Genomic DNA, 18908 nt, shown 5'->3' with positions numbered 1-18908 from the left:
CAAGGGCTGGGGACTGTTGGGGAGATAAAGTGAGCTATTGCCCAGAGCCACATGATGCTGAGGTGATCTGCCTCCGGTGCTGGGGGTCGACCCTAAACCCTGCACACAGGAGTCAGCTGCCCTGCCACACCCCTCCCACTGCCATAGGTGCCTGTACCTTTTTTTCAGATCCTTGTGCACCCTGGTCTTTAATATACATTGTGCTGCTGCTAAATGTGAACTGATGTCATCTCAGGGGAGCATTACGTCAGTTGCACATTTCCCTGGGAACGTGGTCCTAGGCAAAAGAGAAAGTATGTTTTATATCAGCCCCCACTACAGATGCAGGCGCAGAGGCAAAGTGACAGACAGCAGGCTCGCTTACAGTCAGGGCGCCCCTCTAACAGCACCTCCAGAGAGTGGGACACAGGAGTAACAGGGTGATCCCAGTTGTCACACTGTATGTGGGTGAATTCATGTACGACACCTGCCTGTACAAGGATCCCTGCAGTATTTAAAACATGAGGCTAAAAGTGAAACACAAAGCTGCCTTTGAACCCACACCCCTGCCTTTCACTGACCTGCTCTCCTTAGCTTAGGCATCTACTCCCACAGTTTCCGCATGTGCTGAGTAGGAGCGCACATTCTCCCGCGTGACTGACTGCGACTGCTGCTCCAGTCTGCATCACGTGCACATAACTGAGGGAGAGCTATGACGCAGACACAGAAAGTGTACCAACACAATATTTTTGGCTACTGGTCTTTAAGACCTTTGTGCTTCCTACTTTTCTACGTCTTCTAGTAGAAGCTAGTTAGCAACCGTCCATCACGGAGGATGTCCGAGGATACAACTGGGTAGAAAGATCGAGTCTGATCTGATTATTCAGACCAATATCTTTTCTAATATTGCTCATGCCTTTTTCTGTTACCTTAGAGAACAATGATCCTGTTGCTTTGATCTGTCAATGACCGCAGCGAGTGGTATTTTAATTTTGTTTTGTACATCCCCTTTATTACCTCTTCATATAGTGGGATATCAATGTAATAGGTGGTTTAATTTTCTCCTTTTTTGTTACTGTATTTCATCTTCAAATTTTCACACTTCTATCTGGTTTACAGAAGTTCAATAACTGCATCATTGTAATTTATGTACAGTAACCTCCAGTCTTTGTGGGGATGTTGCCAGTTCCAGGCAGCATTCAATTCAGATTGAAAATAATGATGATGTGTGAATATTTACAAGTATCAAACTGCACTTTCAATCCAACTGTAGACATTCTGAATGGTAGTTGTGCAAATTAGGATAACAATAGCGCATACTTGTTCGTAACCAATGGAACTGTGGCTATAGCTCCTGATCTATATGCTTTGTTTATGCCTTTTAAGGGTTGATTCCTGTAACAATGCAAAATCGGAGATTTGTTAATTTAAATAGTCTATTGTTATTTGCATAGTCATTACAAAGTGCATTAAAGGGGATTCGTTTTAGCCTTCTTATAATGAATTAATTGGTCACTAGAATAAATTTGGTTTATGGATCCCTGGCGACCATTCTAGAAATTCATACCTAATTAAATTATAGGACCTATAAATGGTGTCAGGTGCACTACTCTCCCAAATGGAACGTAAATCCAATTTTCCACAGGCCATTTTATTCCCAAAAATAATTTCTCCATGTTTCTGGGTCAGCACCTCTCTCCCTTCCCAATGTGACATTTACTTTTTCCGAGCTTTTTGGTCTGGTCATCTAGTTACTGTCTGTTTCCAATGCTTATTTTGTTTTTTGGCAGCATAGTGTCATTATTATGCTCGACATTTCCAACTGAAATCTCTCAGGCTCATTCTCTCACAATTTTCATTCAGAATCTCCGTTATTGTCAACTTTGATTTCTCAATCCTGTAATCTCAGTTCGTTTTTTTGCCATTAACCTTTTTCCTGACAACCTTTCACCATTTGACTTTCCCCAAGATTGTCTATTTTATATTTGAAAGCATTACTCTGAACATTTGTTTGTGGAAAAGCATCCCTGGCCACCACATCGTAACACTTCAAAGCATTCTGAACATTCTCGAAGTTTGGGGCTTTTGTTTCAATCATGCTTGCTGGTTCCCAGAGGTCATATCAAATATCGCACCTTCACAAATGCGATGCCATTTACAGATGTGTCTTACTGTTACTGTTGATCTACAAATAAGAATGCACTGTTAGGTAGAACGTTTATGATATAGATATTGGAAGCACTCCATCAAAAAATGCGTCCTTTATAGCTATATTTGAACCAAAACTAACAGGAAAACCTTTTGTGTGTAATCAATTTCTTGAAAGAGATCTAGATGCCAGTGGTCATCTCTCAATTTGATCGATTGATTACCTTTGGGATGATGGAGTTAATTCCGCCATTCCAAAGGAGACCACTATGTCAATCAAACTTAAAAGCTGGCCCAAAGTATTTTATCTTTTTCTCTTGCTGTCTTTCCAGATCCTCTGTTTCCAGTCCATGATCTTGATTAGTACCATTTCAGGGGCTTATTTACAAGGCCTTTGCGCCACTTTTGCGTCACTTTTCCCATGTTAAAAATTACGCAAAAGTGGCGCAAGTGAAGTACTGGGAATTTTAAGCCCAGCGGTGCAGGGGAACACACCCTAAGACTTTGGGTTCTTCCTGTTTCAGACCTACAGAAACACAGAGTCTTCTGGGTGATGTCAAAGATCAGTTTATTGGCTGCAGACCAATTACAGGTATCCGAGAAGTACAACAGCATGTATGTTCTCAGGAGACTGCTTAAAGTTACAGAAACGGGCTTCTCCTTAAATACAAAATATCATGCTTCAGGCACACATTCCTTGTTTTATGGCATGGTCATTCACATGTATACATTACAAACGAAAAGGCAGAGTCATGATGACCATCCCACATTCCAGTTAAGCCAGCCCACAATTATTTACCCAGCGAGGCTCAGATCCCACATCAGATATCAACAGGCCCCAATAAACACGAACATCTCCTGTTTGGAAAACAAGCCATAAAGCAGGAAGAGTCAGGTGTGAAAGAGATTAGCCGGAGGCTTGTGTGGGATGAAAAGGCTTTATGGTATGTCAAACCCTGATGCTAATCACAGGTGGCCGTAGGACGGGGAGCTTGTGAGACCGGACTGACCTGGGGCAGTGGAGCCAAGCTGCACAGGTCACAGAGAAGTCAAACAGAAAGTACATGTGTTCTAAAGGCCTGTACTTGTTTGTAATGTGTAGCCTATGTGAGGGCAACCATAAGATGGCCACCGCTCTAAGACGGAACCCACGTAGTCAATGTATAATATCGTATACACAGTGCATTTATAGCTAAAACGTCATACAAAGCACTTGTACATACCGCATTGACCATTCGCGGTTCGCTAATACCGGAATAGACAGGGGTAGGGCCCTGCCTCCCACGCGGTCCCAAATTTCAAAGTACCACAGACCCTCCTTTTGCCCTTACATAGGCAATAACTATACTCATACCAATCCGAGTCTAGGTCAATATTCACGAAGTCATGGAGATGTTGCTGTAGCATCATCCTATTACTTAGCTCGTCCCTCGATACAGGTTTCCTTACACATAATGTAGCACTGAGGCTACATATCGCAGGAGCACACTGTATGCACAGACAGAACAGGAAAAGAATGGCTAAGATCATTCCAATGACCATCAGAACTTTCCAACCCCAGGCAGATATCAGTTCCCAGAACCACCCCACCAGTGACCAATCTCCTTTATCCACGTGTATGGATTCAGATATTCTATGCAGTTTGGAGATGGCTTGATAAACTGTTGGAGCGTTATCTGGTATGAAAATGCAACAACTAGATTGGATAACCTTACATACCCCACCGCGGTCTGCAAGTATGACGTCTAGAACAATGCGGTTCTGCAAAGTCATGAGGCGATCCGCTTGGAGCTCAGCTGTCAAATTACCAAGGGCAACAGCCGTAACGTTAACAGTGGATTCAACCACACGAGTCAGTTGTCTCAGGTTCCTACTATTGACCATAGGTCCCCAAAACGGCAGGAAACCCAAAAAGAAGTCTCCCGCTTCCTGACCGGCAGTATCTTCCTTACTAATCACGCCTCTTACAACTCTGGTCTTGTGATAGTCAGAGGCAGCAGTAAATGTTGGAGGTAGCAGATTTGCAATATAACATGTGCCCGAGAAATCAGGGGGCAACCATGTATATGCTCGGTCATTGCAGACAAAATATGTACCCTTGGCAGCCAAAAACGCAGGGGAAAACTGTGATGGGAAAGTCTACGTTTCAGTACAATGACTTTTCCCCAGTTGAGCTCTCGGATTCTGACCACTACCTTGTAAACAGAACCGACCTATGTGGGGTACGACCCAGATTAGGGATGACATTTTCCGCTGTCTTTCACCCAGACTAATACTATACCCCGTCGCGTTCCACCCTACATAAGCTCTCAATTCATCCTTGGGAATAGATGAGTATGCGTCGATATCTCTGCTCATATCGGCAACTCCTTTCATTAAAGCTTTATTATTGGTGCTAGGTCTGATGGAACGCGGTTGTCGCGGGGAGTAGGCAGCTAGAGCAAAGAGAAACATGGTCTGGAATGCCCATGACGATCCATTGTAACTAAACGGCAGCACTAGATAAGGAATACCCTTATTAATGGTATGTGGCATCAAACCACACACCCAGCAATTGGTTGTATTCATGACTAGTTGGTGCTGGTGCAGGAGCTGAATAAACGAGTTGTTTACAAACTCTGATCGTCTAGCTTGTTCGTGTTCAGGCAGAGGGTGGAAAGAGTTTGAGGAGACAGTAGGAGGAGGTATAGGCTGTACAGTGGGTGCAAAGGGCTCTTGAGAGGAGAAGAATACAAATCCTACAGTAAACACAATCATACTACATAATATAAACAAACATAAAAATACAAAACGTTTGCTCTTCATGATTTTACATATTTTTGCTTTAAAGTTAATTTCCTCATCGGGTCTCTCCATCTTGAAAAACTCCATCCTCTAATCGTGCCGCTCGCGGCGGGTGAGTATCTTCTGCTAAGGAGTACACCTGTCAGTCCAGGAAACGCCCTAGACCAACCAGAACCGTTGACCTAATGTCTTCGGCCTGTACCCCAAAGTCTTGGCACCGCGACCCTGCGGCTGAACCCGGATGGTGGTTCGAAAAACAAAAATCAAGAAAGTCCTTCAGATGGGAGAGCAATAATATCAAAAACAAAAAGGTAAGGGAATCTTTATTTGTCCATAGGCCTTGGTCTCAGGTTGTAGTGGAAACGGCCAGGTACTGTCTGATCTTGAAACAAGAGTTCAGGCTCTGTGGTGTCCAATCGAATTGACGGTGGCACAGCTTCTTGTAAAATATCGTCACTTTCTCATGCTGAAGCTGTGCCTCTTACGCGTGCATCACTGAACGGCACAAAACGAGGTACTGTGTCTGTTTCAGAGTCAGCGATACCCTCCTGGACCCACTGGTCATACGGCAGAGGCAAAGGGATCCTTTTGATGTGGGCGTCGTGAATCCAATTCTTTTTCCCCTTTACTCGAACAGCTGATCTTGTAGACAGAAGTACGAGGTGAGGGCCAATCCGAAGGGGCTCATCGTTGCTCTTCCGCTGGAAATTCTTCACCAGAACCCACGTGCCAGGGTCGATAGGGTGTCCTGGAGCTTCAGATGCCTGGGGGAGAGTATCATGCACCTGTTGGTGTAAAATACACAATTTAGCCGTCAATTCGTACAAATAATCAAGCAGTACTGGATGTTCGATTTCACTGAATTTCGTCGGTCTTGACACACCCCATACATTGGCCGGGCGGCCAAAAATAACCTTGTATGGGCTAAGTCCCACTCGTGAGTATACGGTCATTCTGGTTGACAGGAGTGCTAGAGGCAGTGCGTCAGGCCATTTAAGACCGGAGCTCGCCTGGATTTTGGCCAGTTTGAATTTTAGAGCGCCATTGTAGCGCTCTACTAATCCAGCTGATTGGGGGTGATTTGCAGTGTGGAACTTTTGCTTGATCCCTAACCCCTCACACACATTCTTCATCACTCGACCCACACATTCACTCCCATTATCACTCCACACCATTCTTGGCATTCCAAACCTATGGGAAAATTCCTTCACAAGGGCTTTGGCTGTGGATAGAGCAGTGTTGTCTTTTAGGGGATATGCTTCTATCCATTTTGAAAAAGCGCAGACAGCAACCAATACATATTTCAGGTTGTTGCACCTTTACATGTGGATAAAATCTAGCTGCAAAACTTCGAATGGATATGATGGAGGCGCAAAATGACCAGCTGGAGTTGGGGTTCCCCTACCAGGGTTGTACTTCAAACATACCATACAATTCTTGACCACATTCTCTGCACACTTGGGAATTCCAGCATTCTGCCATACTGGAGCCAACAACTTACAGATTCCTTTCATACGGATATGTGCCATTCCATGTGCCATAGTTACCACTGGAAGCACATATGCGTCAGGTAACAACCATCGCCGATGTTCTGACAAATCAACCCAACAACCATTCTCATCCAATTTACCCGTACTTTCTCTCCACTTGCTCTACTCTTTCTCTGTGGCTTCAGCTTGAAGGGACTTTACACTCTCTATCGTGTTTTCACACATTCCAACATCACCAACCCATCTTGCAGGGCCTGCAACATACATTCGAGTTTTTACATCTTTTGCTGTTTCTTTCGCGATTTCATCAGCAAACGCATTACCACGACCAACATCATCAGTGACTTTCTTGTGCGCACTGCATTTCATAATCGCAACTTGCAACGGTAGGGTCAGTGACGCAAGGAGATCATTCACCAACTTGCCATTCTGAATCTTAGCTCCATGCGAAGTCAGGAACCCACGTTCTTTCCACAATCGCCCAAAACTATGAGCCACGCCAAAGGCGTACTGGCTATCAGTATATATGTTCACTTTCATTCCCTCAGACAACACGCATGCTCTCGTAAGGGCAATCAATTCTGCTGCTTGAGCCGAATTTTGTGGCACACGTGCAGTTTCAACAATCGTGTGCAAAGTCGTGATAGCATATGCAGCAGTCGTATCACCATTCGGAAGCTTAAAGCACGAACCATCCACCCATAAGGTACAATCACACTCAGTCAGGGGAGTATCTTTAAGATCTATTCTCCCTTTCGTCTCTTCTTCTGTTCTGAACAGACAATCATGTTGCTCAATCTCATCCAGGTCTGCTGGAATCGGCAATAATGTAGCTGGATTCAACGTGTTGCATCTCTTTATGTGTATATGATTTGCCAACAGTGTCAGTTCATATCCAGACAATCGCGCACTAGTTAAGTGCTGTGTCTTGGTCCTGTTTAACAATGTGTCCACAGCATGTGGAACCATAACAATCAATGTATTATCCATCACTAGTCCAGCAGACTGTCGAATAGACATAGCTGCGGCGGCTGTAGCTCTCAGACAACTTGGCAATGCCCTAGCTACTGGGTCCAAGGTTGATGAAAAATATGCGCATGGACGCGGTCTGTCGCCAAAAGGCTGTGTCAACACTGATAATGCGCAACCGTTCTTTTCGTGAACATACAATGTAAAAGGCTTGCTGTAGTCGGGGGTACCAAACACAGGAGCTGAACATAATGCATTGCGCAATTCCCAAAAACTTTTCTGACACTCTTCAGACCATGGAATAGGATTCGGTGTGTCTTTGCATGTTAATGCTAACAAAGGTTTTGCCAGCAAAGAAAAATTCGGAATCCAATGCCTACAGTATGAAGTAATGCCCAAGAAAGCAGGAACTTCTCTCTGTGTTCTTGGCACACTTAATTGTGCAATGGCTTGAATTCTTTCTGGGGTCAGTTTCCTTCTGGGGTCAGTTTCCTTCCCTCCTTCGATAAGGGATGACCTAAGTACGTCACTTCTTGTCGACAATATTGCATCTTTGAGAGGGACACTTTGTGATAAAAGGCAGACAAATGACGCAACAATGACAATGTAGCGTCTTTGCAAATCTTTTCAGTATCCGCGGCAATTAGTAAATCGTCAACATACTGAATAAGGATAGCGCCACTAGGCAAAACAAGTGCATCAAGCTGCGCTTTTAAAGCTTGACTGTATATTGATGGACTTTCACAGTAGCCCTGGGGAGCGCGTTTAAAGTGGAAGCTTCGACCTCCTAAACTAAAGCCAAAAATGTCTCTGCTCTCCTCTGCAATTGGGATGCTAAAGAAAGCATTCTTCAAATCGATCACTGAGAACCATGCAGCGGAGGCTGGAATCATAGTTAACAAGGCAGTTATATCAGGGACAACTGGAAACTGTGGCACAACAATCTTATTAACCTCTCTAAGGTCAATCACAAATCTGTAAACAGGTGGCTGTGAAGGGTCCGTTCGTTTTAAGACTATTGCAAACGTTGCCTCTTGTTTCTCCAATTACATCCTTTTTAACCAAATCGCTGACAATTGCTAACAACGCTTTCTGACCTTCATTGGAGATCTTGTACTGGGGAATACGTGGCAATCTGACATTGGCTTTTAAAGTGACCACATATGGCGGTATTTCTAAAAGACCCACATCATTGGGACCAGTAGCTCAAAGGACATCCGGAAGGGATGACAATTCAGGTGGCATTGCATTCTTAGACAAATACATTGGGGAAATCACTTTCTTACCTAATGTAAGTTGTACTCCTGAGGGAGAACAATATAGCGTTGCATGCAGTCTTTTTAGCAAATCTAATCCTAGCAGATTTTCACCACATCCTGTCGTTAGGATGAGGGGTGCTTTTAGCTCGCAAGGTCCAACAGAAAGTGGCATAGGACTAGAAATCGGGTTCCTAACTGGGGCGCCAGAAAAACCTACTGAAACATTCATTTCGCCAGACAAAGGCGCGCCAGGGAGTTTTGAATGCATTATTGAACTCTTTGCAGCACCAGTATCCAGCAGAAAGGGCTCCGTTACATTTGCTGTAGTTACTTTAACATAAGGTCCGCTCTGATCCGCTTGCACTGAAACAACTCCCTCTCTCTGTCTACGGCTGTACTAGTAATCATTACCTTCCACATTGTCGTCTTCTGCATAATAATCATTATTGTAGTACTGAGCTGTATTACCAGTTGCGTTGGCTTGCTGATCAAAGCTGTTTATCGTGTTTTGAGGCGGAAGAGGACGCGCGTTCTGGGGAACATTTCCACGCCCTCTGCCTCTAGGAGCTTGCTGACCACCTCTACCTCTTGCGCCATACGCATTACTGTTACGCTGCATTAATTTAGGGCAACTATACTTGAAGTGACCTTCCTCTCTGCAATATGAACATTGATTGGGACCTACAGGGATACGTGGTTGATAATACCCATTCATTTGCTGATTATTCTGAAATTGTTGGGGTTGCTGATAGATGCCTTGAGTTTGCCTGTAATTATTCTGTCCTCCACGTGGCGGATAAGCCTGCTGCAAGAGGACCTTTGTTTTCAGTTCTTTCGTTTTCTTATCTGTTCTATCCTTCTCATCTTTATCTCTATTTTCATAATACTGTGCAGTAGCCAGTATTTGCGCTGAAGAGGAAACAGCCTAAGAACTTTCTGAATCTTTTAATTTTTTACACAACTTGGGAAGTAGATTCTGCACAAATTTGTCAACAAATAACCGTTGGCCACCTTCAGTGCTCATGTCTTGACCACTGTGGTCGATAAACGTTTCTTCAAACCTTGTAAAGAAATCGGACACTGTCTCATCTTTCTTCTGCTTACATGCGGATAGTTTATCCCAATTTACGCGCATCGCGGGCATTAAAGTTTTCATGTATGTAATAATTCTACCAGGGAGGTCTGCTACTAAAGGGTCAGGCTTCGCACCACCAACTTGGCCAGCGTCCGCAGCAATGATTATAGCCCATGTGTTACCCAATTCTGCAGCATGATCCGTGTTACGGATGGATCCCCATAAAGGCTGTGGAACCACATTCCCAAATAACATATCTATGTCAGCCAGATTCATGACACACGATTCTGCAGTTTGCGATAACTCCTTGTAATATCCTGTAGGGTTTTTACGGGGGTCAGGCAATGTCTGCTTAAGCGCTATTACTTCAGATCGTTTCCAAGGGACATGCACCCAAACACGCTGAAAATGAGCTGGCATAGCAGCAATACAATTAGCGGCATCAGCCGCAACAGCTTCCTTCCATACCGGAGGGACTTCTCTCATAGGGTATTGTCGCGCTTTTCCCTTTTTCCCCACAGGGAATTCCTGTTCGAACAATGATTGCTGACAATCACCATTCCTGAAGGACAGTAAAGTCACAACTGCTTTATCTACATTGGGACCCACGATTGTACCTGTTTCAAAATCAAACCGCACTCGACACAATTCCTGCGGGTTGGGGTTTGAACCATGATCCTCCAATTCCTCACAGAGGAATTCACACATTTTGTCAAAGACATACCGCTGTTTTGGGGCATCCCATTGATGGAAAACGTTAACAACTGATTCCACATTATAAAGTGAAGGGAAACCAATCCACCTACGTGCCAGATGATCTAACACCTCTTTCTCGTCAGGACCAGGCAGCTGACTACGCAATTGCTTACGTTGTAAACCAGGAGTCACACTAGATGACCCAAAGAGAGGCGACATTAAACTATTAACTACATTAGCTAGTCGTTGTCTTGCTGAAGGAGAAGTTGAGGCGAAAACGGGGGGATAGACAGAGGGAAGAAAAGTGGATTCAGATACAGGTACCTGGGTAGTGTAAGAAGGAGCGCCAGGGGAGGCAGCCGATGTGCTAGGCAAAGTCGCAGGAAGCGCGGGGGCAATAGGTAACACAACTGGCGGCCCTTGAGAGGGCTGCACTGCAGGGATAGGAGCCAGCTGAGGAGGAGCTGGCGCCTGTGGGAAGGCTTGTGGCATATTCACTGGAGGCTGCACATTTACAAGCTGTGGAGGTGCTGTGGCATTTTGCGCATACGGGGGTGGCGAACTTAGCAAATGGGACATTAGGGAATCTTTCTCTTTCTCTTTTGCTTCATGTTGCACAAGGGGTGACAAAACAGGGTAACATTTATCGATCCCTAGTTTGCGCTGTCTATGTAACTGTTCATTCATTTGTTCCTCCTCATTATCTTTAAATTGCACAGCTGCTTGCATCACTGACATACCTCTTTCTCTCTTATTCCTTTTCGCTAGCTTAATTTCCTTCTGTTTGGCTTCCTTTCGCCATAGGCGGAAAGAATCAAACATCGCCGGCCGGGCTTTCTTTTTAAACAATTTAACTTCCAAATTATCTAAGATATCTGTATCGAAACTACCATTTTGGGGCCATTTTAAAACACCGTCCTTTCTGGTGTATCGGATCCATACTTCATTATATGCAATGGGGCCCACGCCATGTTTTACATAAAGCTCATAAGTTGGAGTTCCAATTGGAGGAACCGGACATGAATCCTCTAACTGGAAATCCCTTCTACAACTCAAACAAAACCAATTACCAAATACACTAGAACCAGGCATCCTTGCTCACTAGTCTAGTTTCAAAACTTCAAAGGATTATCGATTACGATAGTCTCGTGAATACACGAGTCCTCTGGCTTTGGCGCTTGCAAGCTCCAAATCAAAGCGATCCCGAAGGATACCAAAAATCCCGAAGGATACCAAACAAACTGGGAGACGCTTCACTTATACTTAACTGAATATCGATGATCGATGGCGTCACCAGAAGACTCTCTCGATTGTTTCGCTCTACCAAAATCATCAACGGTCCAAAACAGGGCGATTAATCAGGGCAGCAGTCCTTCGTAGCCGTCGGGACGCAGAGGACCTCGCAGAAAAGACTTTTGGACCACGTCGACATGCAGGGGTCGATGAAGTGGCGGCCTTCCTCCAGAATTTCCACACAAAGCTCCTCACGAACCTCTGGCTTGGACCGGTACCGCTGAAATCGTCCCGAGTTGGCGCCAACTGAAGTACTGGGAATTTTAAGCCCAGCGGTGCAGGGGAACACACCCTAAGACTTCGGGTTCTTCCTGTTTCAGACCTACAGAAACACAGATTCTTCTGGGTGAAGTCAAAGATCAGTTTATTGGCTGCAGACCAATTACAGGTATCCGAGAAGTACAACGGCATGTATGTTCTCAGGAGACTGCTTAAAGTTACAGAAACGGGCTTCTCCTTAAATACAAAATATCATGCTTCAGGCACACATTCCTTGTTTTATGGCATGGTCATTCACATGTATACATTACAAACGAAAAGGCAGAGTCATGATGACCATCCCACATTCCAGTTAAGCCAGCCCACAATTATTTACCCAGCGAGGCTCAGATCCCACATCAGATATCAACAGGCCCCAATAAACACGAACATCTCCTGTTTGGAAAACAAGCCATAAAGCAGGAAGAGTCAGGTGTGAAAGAGATTAGCCGGAGGCTTGTGTGGGATGAAAAGGCTTTATGGTGTGTCAAACCCTGATGCTAATCACAGGTGGCCGTAGGATGGGGAGCTCGTGAGACCGGACTGACCTGGGGCAGCGGAGCCAAGCTGCACAGGTCACAGAGAAGTCAAACAGAAAGTACATGTGTTCTAAAGGCCTGTACTTGTTTGTAATGTGTAGCCTATGTGAGGGCAACCATAAGATGGCCACCGCTCTAAGATGGAACCCACGTAGTCAATGTATAATATCGTATACACAGTGCATTTATAGCTAAAACATCATACAAAGCACTTGTACATACCGCATTGACCATTGGCGGTTCGCTAATACCGGAATAGACAGGGGTAGGGCCCTGCCTCCCACGCGGTCCCAAATTTCCAGTACCACACAAGGGCCTTGTAAATAAGCCCCTCAGTGTTCCTCTGCTGTTTGCATCTCCAATGCAGAGTTATTATCAGCCCTAGGTAGCACCCAAAACAAAAGAAATTTCTTCTTCGGACTTTGATTCACTTCCTTTGATTTCGGCATGCTGCACCAGCCTTATGCAAACCCTCAGCTGCATTCAAAACAATCGAAGTACAGAATTACCCTTATTTACGAGTATAGGGTTGCTTCCTGTAATAATACTAAATCTGAGATTTGGGAATTTAAATAGTGGTTTACTGAGATCATCTGTTCTCCAATAAGGAGTACAATATCACTTAATTTAAAAGAAATGAAGAGTGAAACACGAACAGTGCATACTAAACGCAAATAAAAATTTAAAAGAGTTACCAAAGAAAGGCCAATGATAAAGGCTTGGAAACATCATCAACTACTTTGCACATGCAGTAAAACCATATCAACAACAAAAAATGGCAACAGGCGAAGTTTACCTACACATTTTAACGATGATCTCCCTGAACATCTCAAGAGCATGTTCTTCTTCAGCAACAAGCTCACTGTATAGCAAAAATGTGGTGGAAACTATCTGGTTGGGTTTACTGAAAGTCCTTCTCAATGTTCTACACAGACACCATGGGAAAACATACCTGTGACTGGACTTTTCCTTCTCAATCCAAACCCCTGCTGTGAACCAACAAGAAAAACTCACAGGAAAAGTGACCCTGGTTTCATTCATGACCCCCTACCATCTTGGTCCAACTTACTCTGAGCCAAACAATGTATAATGCCTAACAGGAAGTGCAAAGCTATCTCCCTTGCCTCACAACTACCCATAAAACAGGGCCACTAATATACGGTCCAAGGCGGAAGTGCCAAACAACCAGCTTGATAACTGATAACTGGTATATTGCTTGCAATACAAAACAGACTCCCCCTCCTGTTACCCGTAGTAGTGCCTCTGCCAGTTACCACACATCCCAAAATTATACATTGTCCCTAAATAAAACTCAGGCAACTTAAACAATCCAAATCTTTCACAGGCCATAAAACAGGGTCCACGATATAAGAAGGACTGACGATATGACGATATCAAACTGTTTAAGGTTTAGAGTAGTGACATGATTTTCTCTGGTTCTCATATGAAAAACAGAACAGGGACCACATGGGCAACCATAGTACAAATATCCTGGTGACCCCAGAAAAAGCACATTACAAACAGCAGCTTAGCTAATACCCACAGAACAGGCAAAATAAAGCATGGAAAGCAAAGCAACAATGCAAGTTGTAATCAAACAAAAAGAACAAATCACTTAATTGTTTCAGTTTGTTGTGTAGGGAGCAAATGGGGATATATCTCAGAATAATGTGTGGAGGAACATTGTCTGCATTACGTTTTGTGCACTAATTTCCCACTAAAAAGTATAGTCCCATAGAGTGTATATTTTCTATCATGCGGCCGCTAGGGAAATGTAGTGGTAGGTCAGGAGGGGATTACAAAAAAAGAAAAGCTCACTTACATGCCAGTAACCGCCTCTCCTCTGTAGTCTTCTCCAGGAATCAGAAAGCACACAGGTTCCAAGACTCCCCTAGCCAATCATGATGCTGCTGTCACCAGCATAACAGCATCATTGTGATAGGTCTGAGTGCCTTGGTTCGGCGCTCAGACAGGAGCCTGTGTATCTTCGTCCACTGGACTTGCAATACAGGCAGGTGGAGAACATGCTAAGTGCGCATGATAGTTTGGCCGGCCCAAGACAGGCCTCCTTGTGAGGACAGCCAAGCCCTGCCTGTCCTAGACTGGCTCCGGCTCTGCACAAAAAATAAAATGATGATAACATAATGTTATTAACGTTGCGTTATTGTCATTTTATTATTCCTTTGGACTCAGTGAGGGGCCGCTCCTCTGCCTTAGCGGAGGAGCCGCTGCTGCTACCATGAACTCCAATGGGCTGGTATTTAGTAGCCAATGTTTAAAACACAATCTTTATCCCAGCGGAAATTTTTACAGTGGAGTTCCGGTGCCACACCACAGATGCCTTTCGCTCCAACATGGTGAGTCTTCTATTTGAATAGTGGAAACATTGAAGAACACAGAGACAAGCAGGTTCAAGGTTAGGTCGATGGAAGAGTTAAAAGAAGGCAAGGGCACTTTAATGCAGGGGGAACAGGAAGAATGAGAAGGAAGGTATGGAGGCAATAAAGTTGGGAAGCAGGATTGTAAAGAGAGTGCACTTTGGCGCAGGGTAGCAGGTGTCACATAGGCGAGGATAATTCATTACAAAAAAAAAAAAATTATGCCAGCATCATTTAAGCCAATATCATTGTTGCATTAATGCACCTGCTACCAAAATCTGTGTGACCTGCAGTTGATTGCTTTGCATTCTACTATCACGGATAAAATGAGATTCCACTAATGAACCTTGTTCAAAGGGAGGGTGAGCAAGAGAATGTATATAAATACCATAGAAACGATGGTTTAAGCTGCTGCTAATAAACCTTTGCTGGCCTTGGCTGGTGGAATGGATTGACGAGCAGGAGCCATAAGTACAATGCCTACTTCCATCATATATGGTGTGTATTCTGCTGCCACCCTATTTCGTAGTGGGAGTTGGTTTACTGCCTGCGGATGAAAGTGCACTGAAATGTCTACTGAAGGGTTGTACATCATGTGTGGGCTCTAACATTGATTGATGTATACTAAGAGCTGATACATATCTCCAAAGCCGCATATCCTGAACAGTCCCCCATGACGTAACACTATTGATTAACGTTAGCTCCCTTCACACCTTTTTCAAACAGTAGGATCACTCACAAGATGCCACCGCGGGGCTCTCCCTCTGGAGTCAATGCAGAGGCTCTACTCTGCTGCCATGGGCATGCTGGCAGCACAGCACTCCCTTACAAGGTGCACAAATGACACAGGTGCCGGAGAGTTGGACAGGGGTAGAGCTTAGTGTGAGATGAGGCAGAAGAGAATGCAGAAAATGAGCGAGGAAAGTAAAGTAAAGTTTGTAGATTTAGATAGCATGGCTTATCACCTGTGAGGGTATCCAGACAATGTCTATAGGCACAGGAAGATTAAGGGATTTGCCAGAATCACAGGATGTTATGCCGACGCCGAAACTCGATTCCAACAGTGAAGGTTACTCCACTAAGGTGGAGGAGCGTCACCTTAGTGAGTTCAATGGAAACAAAAATGCTAATAATACAACGGTAAGAATGTTACCTTATCAAAATTTTATTTTTTGTACAGAGCCTGAGCCAGGTTAAGGCAGAGCGTGGCTTGTCTACTGCACAGTAAGTACGCATGACAGTTTGTTCTATAATCTTCAGCCAGCCAAACCGTCATGCATGTTTTCCAACTGGCTGTATTGCAAGGACGGGTGGAGAACATGCACAGGCTCCCACTCCCTGTCTGAGCACCAAGTCAGGAAGCTCAGACCAATCACGACACTATTGTCATGCTGGTGACAGCAGCGTATTGATTGGCTAGGAAAGTCTGGGAGTCTGTGTGCTTCCTGGACACTACAGAGAGGACAGAGGAAAGGTGACGACTGGCAGGTAAGTACGCTTTTCTTTTCTGTATTTTTTATTTTTTTGCAATTTACCCTACCCCCTCACCCCACCACTACTTTTTCCTAGTGGCCACTCCTGGAACCCGAGTCAACAGCTCTGGCCCCTATGCAGCATCAAAAGTATAGATAGAAGTATACTCCTTCCATCTTTGCATTATGTCAAAATCTCTCTGGGTACCACTTTTGCAAGCCCACAGCAGTTATTAATAGAGTAAAAATACTACATTCTATGGCCTGTGTTAAGCAATGGATAGATGTCATTACAAAATGCTGAATCATTACATGAATAAAAGGACATTCAACTTCACAACTGCGAATGGATGTTTCACAGCGGGTATGTATAGAGCTACAAATGACTCAACTTGATGTTGTGTACCGGAAATGATATATCAAATCCCCTACTGATTTTTTTTATTTTTTTAATTATTTTTTTTATTATTGAATCATCATCAATCTTAACAACTGTAATAATACATATTTCAAGATTTGGATTAATCATATAACACAGAGAAAGGTAAATGAAGGAGAGAAAACAAAAACGCAGATGAAAGTGAAGGATACCGAAGCATGGCACATATCTAGAAACGAATAAAAATTCAACCCAGTCTTAATGATGAAATCAGTATACCAATCTTTCAATCCGTCAGGTATCGTTTATCATTCCATCTTTGATTGCCATTCAGCTATTGGTGCCCAGATTTGATTTCCCATTTTTTTTTAACTTCCTTCCCCTTTTATCATAGAGTGCTTTTTCTAAAGTATATATAGCCAGGATGCGCGATAACCACTGATGAAACGTAGGTGGATTTGGATCTTTCCATAGAGATGCTATGCACAGTCGACTTACAGTCATAGCCAGAAATAAAAATTCATAACATGCTACGTCAGTGCCGTCTTTAACCACCCCTAATACCATGACTTCATTTGTTAATCTGATAGAGATCCCAAGTGCCCTATCCATGAATTGTTCTATCAGTTGTTTATAAGGATCTAGCTTAGGGCATGCAGAAAACATATGGATAGTGTCTGCCTGCGTACTCTGACATCTTGGACAGGTTATACCACTTGTTCCGCCCCAGCAAGCTATTCTATAAGGGGTATGATATAATTCAAAAAAGGTCTTGTAATATTGAGTTTGCAAGTTTGCTACTCTTAAAATTGTGTTAGCAAGTTTTAACGATTTTTCAGGTTCGGTCTTTTCTAAATTTAACTTTCTTCTCCATTTCTCATAAGTGTTTACTTGATCATCCTTTTTATACAGACAGATTACTTTATATAACTGAGTTATTGTGCAGCTCCCTTCGCTTCTGATCAGCTCCATTATTTCTTCTTTCTTAAAATGCATATTACCTGCTTGTTTTTTGGATAATACTGATCTAATCTGCAAGTATTTGAAGAAGTCTTTACTCTCTATTTTATATTCTCGTTGTATTTTTTCAAAAACCATCATACCCGTACTATCGATGAGATCTCCGATAACTTTGACCCCTAGATTATCCCAGCGTTTCATTACTGGGTCATGGAACACTCCTGGCATAGCCGGATTCTTATAAAGAGGGGTATAAAAATTCATTCTTCCCATAGCTATCTTTTTCCGGACCATCGACCATACTGACCAAGCTCCCCCCAGAGTCTTAAACCTGTTTTTTTTATAATAGTTTGGGTCATAGCACAATAACGATCCTTTAGATCCCTCCAGTATCAATTCGTAGATATCTGGGATATCACCATTATCTCTCCACCTGTCTTTTATACTCCCTCCCAATAATCCCTTTATGTACTGCAGAGCTGCAGCAAGATAATAAGCCTTGAAGTCCGGGGTTGCTAACCCTCCCCTTTCTCTTGATAGGGAGAGAAATGTAATAGCCCTGCGTGTTTTGCCTTTTGCCCATATAAATCGATTAGCAATCCCATCGAGTTCTTTAAGCCATGCATTGCTAAATTTTAAAGGGATAGTGCGAAATAAATACAATACTTTAGGCAGAAAATTCATTTTTATTACGTTGGATCGGCCTATCGTTGTTAAGTGTAAATTATTTATTTTGTCTAAACTTTCCTTCGCTTTCTTTATCACAGGGCCTAGATTTTCTTCCACTATCTTAGTTATTTCTGCTGTTACGGTGATTCCAAGGTAGGTTGCACCCTTTGTTACTCTACTGTCAGTTGACACAGCATATTCGTTTACCACTATCTGGGTCTTCCCTGCGTTTAATTTATACCCCGATAAGGACCCGAAAGACCTTGCTTCCCTCTCTATTTCTCCTAATGCTGTTGTAGGATCAGATGTAGTGATGGCAAGATCATCCGCATACCCCAATATTTTAGTAACATATCCATTTAAAATTATCGGAGGAATACTTCTATTTAGCTCTATTCTTCTTATAAATGGATCTATATAAAAGGCAAAAAGTAGTGGAGAGCAGGGGCAGCCTTGTCTCGTCCCTCGTTTGATCTTTATTAAATCGCTCTCTACCCCCATTACTCTCAGCCTGATAGTGGGTTTTTTATATAGAACTTTCAATGCCTCGATGCAGCCAC

The sequence above is a fragment of the Triturus cristatus genome, chromosome 2_2 (assembly GCF_964204655.1).
Source record: "Triturus cristatus chromosome 2_2, aTriCri1.1, whole genome shotgun sequence".
Taxonomy (NCBI): domain Eukaryota; kingdom Metazoa; phylum Chordata; class Amphibia; order Caudata; family Salamandridae; genus Triturus; species Triturus cristatus.
Note: the sequence above shows the minus strand (reverse complement) of the source record.